This window comes from Marmota marmota, unplaced genomic scaffold (genome assembly GCF_001458135.2).
Source record: "Marmota marmota marmota unplaced genomic scaffold, marMar, whole genome shotgun sequence".
NCBI lineage: Eukaryota > Metazoa > Chordata > Mammalia > Rodentia > Sciuridae > Marmota > Marmota marmota.
Genome location: NW_026000221.1, coordinates 21970030 through 21974761, shown reverse-complemented (window position 1 = coordinate 21974761; position 4732 = coordinate 21970030).

Here is a 4732-nt window from a genome sequence, read left to right as displayed (position 1 = left end):
GAAGCAAAAAAGAAGGAAAAAATGGTTGGTACTTCTCCCTTCTTAGAACAGAAGCAGAGCGGTAGAATTAAAGATGAACAAATGGGCCCATCCCCAAATCTGTCCTTTTTCTTTCACCACCCCATTCATCCCACCTCTTAATCCCATTTTTTTTAATATTGCCTTTGGCCTGGGCATGGTAACTCATACCTGTAATCCCACCAATTTTGGAAGCTGAGGCAGGAGGATGGCAAATTCAAGACCAGCCTCAGCAACTTGGTGAGACTTTCAGAAATTTAGTGGGAACCTATTTCAAAATGAAAAATGTAAAAAGAGGGGCTATAGCTCAGTGGTAAAGCACCTCTGGGTTCAATCCCTAGTACTCCCCCCACAAAAAAATGCCTTTGGGGACATTGACCTCATTAATTTCAGAGTCATCATCTAGCCATTATATTCAGTGTTTTATTGAGATCTATATATGTCCTGTCCTTCATCATTAGGAATAGTGTTGCTTTCATTCATATTGGCTATAACTAATTCAGAGTCCTTCTTTTCCTCTTCTCTTACAATCTCTGAAGTCTACAGTAGCCAGGGGAAAGTCTGTAGACTTCAGGGACAGCTAAAGAGGAAAATCACTGCAGTTCTTTTCTTTTTTACTTCAAGCTTTAAATGATTTCAGCGAAAAGTCCTATGGGATAGGTGTCTGGTTAAAAATGCATCTCTCTATGAATTGTCCTTTTTCAATTTTATAGATGTGTTCCATCACATGCAGAGGAATTTCATTGAAATGCTTTTCTCTGCCAGAGAGGTCAGGGTTTTGTAGGCTTTTGAGGAATAGATAACATGCCTAAATGTCAGCCTAACTGAAGAGCCATGTTACCCCACTGGAATGCCACATTCTTGGTACTTGGCAGACTTTGGGAACACCCCAAACCACATGTACTTCGTAGAATGCAGACAAGTCACAAAATTGTGTCAATCTGGCATCGCTGAATACCCTCAATGCACTTGTAAGTTTCAACTAATTGATAGCCTCCCCCTCTTCCCAGTCATATTTGTTATAGTCCGTTCAAATTGGTTTGAACTAGATGCAGATAAAATTCATCTACTTTTTGCTTTCACAAATAAAACTGACAGGAACAAACAAAAACATTTCTATCTGTAAAAAGCAATGAGGTAATAAGATGTTGGACCTTGAAGTTCACAGAAGACTAATGAGATAATGTCTAAAACGTGTTTGAGTTGCATGTGTGAAAAGGCTTTATGGAGATAGAAAAATAAATAATGCAAGCAACTTTTGGTCATGAAATCTGTCTTGTGGAAGACACAATGAGTATTAAATAAATACTTTACAAATATGAATATGTTAATCTTCTCTGCCAGCTCCGGCCTCAGTAGGTCGCAAGGGGTTGTTGTTAGCCCATCATAACAAATGAGAATCTTTGTATTTAATGCAAGACTTCCCAAGAAAATCCAACACCAAACCATGCCTGCTAGGTAATGCCTCCACATTAAGCCAAGCTTCCAATTTCAAGTTCAGCTCTTAGTCAATCTTATTATCAACATGAAAGACAAGTCCTAACCACCTCCATCTTTCCACTTTATTCAAGCCAAATGCATCCCTATGTGATTCCCTTGGTATCTATCCTAAATTGACAAAAATGGCAAAGCATATCCTCTTCAAAGTTCCCGAACCTTCTAAGTGCATCCACAAATAATGTTGTCAATGGTGACCATAAAATGGACTTCAGTAACTCAAGAGCTCAATTCAATTACCTGCAAGCTTTAATCTATCCTTTGTTTAAAAATACACAAAACTCTCATTCTTCCCATGGCATCTCTTATCCATAACAATTATACATAAGGAAGCCATTTGCCTTTCATAAACACTTATAAAATAACAAAAATGGAACTCAAAACTTAGCAAAGATTTTTTTGAAGGAAATATTAAAAACATTTGCCATATACTCTTCTCACAAGTTCCATTTGTTTGTTTAAAATCAGTAGTATCATTTCATTTTTCAGAACCTTACTAGAAGACAAGCCATTACCTTTTTGAACCTACCCAATCTTAAAATTTTCTAGAACAATCATTTAACAAAATTTGTAATGGGAAAATCACAAAGTCTCAGATATGGGAAGAGCTTTGATATATTATCTGATTAGGCCTTTGCTAGAGATAGGTGAATTTAGTTAACAAATATTAAAACTGATGACCTTGTGGACAGTGGGCCATGCTTGACTTCTGGAACACATACAAAGTGATAAGACAACTCTCTCACTTCAAAGGGGTTTACAGTCCAGTAAAGAGCTTCTCAAACTACATAAAAGAAAAGGAAAAAATTATAAGAATGAAGACTCCTAGGCTCCACCTCAGACTTACTGATTCAGAAATTCTAGGAATGATACTAAGGAATTTCCATTTTAAAAAGCACCTCAGGTAATTCTTACATGGTTTGAGAGATGTGTGCAAAACATCAGTCAGGGAATTGTTGATTAGGGAGCTTGTTTTTTAATAGGGAGACATTTAAAAGAAAGAAAGAAAGAAAATTGATCAGCACTTTTCCTAACTAATGCCAGATATCTATCAGAAAATAAGAAGTCATCTTTTAGTAGGGCATGGTGGTGCAGGCCTATAATCCCAGCAATTTAGAAGGCTGAGGCAGAAGGATCCCAACTTCAAGGCCAGCCTCAGCAACTTAGTAAGATCCTGTCTCAAAATAAAAAATGTAAAAAGGGTTGGAGATGTAGCTCAATAGTAAAGCGACCCTTGGTTCAGCCTCCAGTAACCTCCCCCCTCCAAATAGCCATCTTTTCGCCTTGGGCCAGATGTTCTTCTAAATTACTTTCACCACTAAGTTGGACTGTGAGCTATCAAGTTTATAATAGAAACATTTAGTGCAGAAACCCAAAATCTCTAGTGATCTACCATTCTCCCTCAAATGCTGAATTCACTTGACATTTTAGTTTCGTTTAATTTAGCTCATGGACGACACATTTGAGTCTGTTTTCTTCCCAAGACAGTAGTGCTCATAAGGAATTAAAATTTTCATAATTTTTTCCTTTGACAGAAACACACAAAAAACTAGTAAACATAAAGAAAAGTTGAATTCAGAAACACGTGAGATATCTGGATTTTAAGCTCCTAGTTCTGTGTGTACAGGAAAATCACTTCGTACAGAAAAAAAAAAAATCACCTGGGAAATGTCTATCAGTGCAAAGTGCAGAAGAGGAGCCTGACGGTAGAAGTAAGATGGATAACAGAATTTTTTTAAGATGGATAACAGAATTTTTTGTTAGCACCCCAGCTGATTCTAATGTTAATAGTTTTGAGAAAATATTCAGGGGTTTCAAGATTTCAAGACTCTATGCTCTTACCTACATCTCTCTTTGAGTCTAAATCAATATATGAAACATGGTAGACTATGAATACATGCATATTTAATCAAAGTAATTTCATATAAGGGAACAAATAGGGAAAGTTAGTTCACCTAATAAGAGCATGCATTGGGTAAATCAGGGGCACCTTATAAATAATCGTGAATTATTGTCCTCCAGAACTGGGAGCCACATAGTTAAAAAAAAAAAAAAAAAAACCAACTCAAGGCCAGACATGGTGGTATACTCCTGTGATCCCAGCTACCCAGGAGACTGAGGCAGGAAGATCACAAATTCAAGGCCAGCCTTGGCAACTTAGTGAAAACCTGTCTCAAAATTAAAAATAAAAATAGTTGGTGATGTAGGTCAGTGGTAGAGTGCCCCTGGGTTCAATCCCCAGGACAGAAATAAAAAGCAACTTAATATAGGCTTTGTGCTAATTCCCTTTAGAGATTATATAAAACATTCAAATTGTCTACTTTTAAAATTAAAAATATGCTGAATGATACGTGTGTAGCAAGGAGGGAGTGGTGAAAGTTATTTTCTGACCAACAGAAATAATCAGAGAAATATAATTCTGAGACTCATATAAAATAAAACCAAATGGTCTACGCAACCCCACTTCTGATATTAGGATATAATTTCCTTATTCCCAGAGGAATTAATTGTGGATAAAATTAACACATGTGCTATTATTGGATTACTAATAATTCACCAAGAACTGACATTCTCATCCTTACTTCCTTTCAGGGAACCAGAATATGTCTGAGTCCTAGGTTTGTCAGCTTTCTGAGTCTGAAAAGCATGCTTGACCTATGTATAAGACACATTATTTCTCAATCACATGTGAAAGGTGCACAGACTTATTACTTAATAACTTTGAGACCTTGGACAAGTTATTCAAGCTTCTAAGCTAAGGTTTAACTTCCTTAGCTGTAAAATGGGTACATAGGTTAGTCCTGCTAATCCAAAACTCCTGAGGCCAAAAGATCCCAGAAATACAATAGTTTATTGAGCCATTACAAATGCTAGCCAGAAAAAGAAACTACCAAGTCCTGGGACAAATTCCCACAACTATCAGCATCAGGATAGTTCATAGTTGGAAAAGTTTGATTAAATTTAAGAAGCCAGAATACTTTATAATGAAGACATGGGTTAGGAAAGTAAGAGGTGTTTACACTGAAGCCACATGTGCTATTGGCGAGAGGGGCTGGACTACCCTAAGCGAAGGCTTTGGGATGAAACAATCTATAAGGAGAAGCTACAGTTGCCTGGATTGGTTGGGGCTACAAGGAAGATGCCGTGGCACCTCGTGGATCAGGACAGGTTTAAGGTTTTAGCATTCAAGAATTTCATTTTTATGAAAACAGTCCTT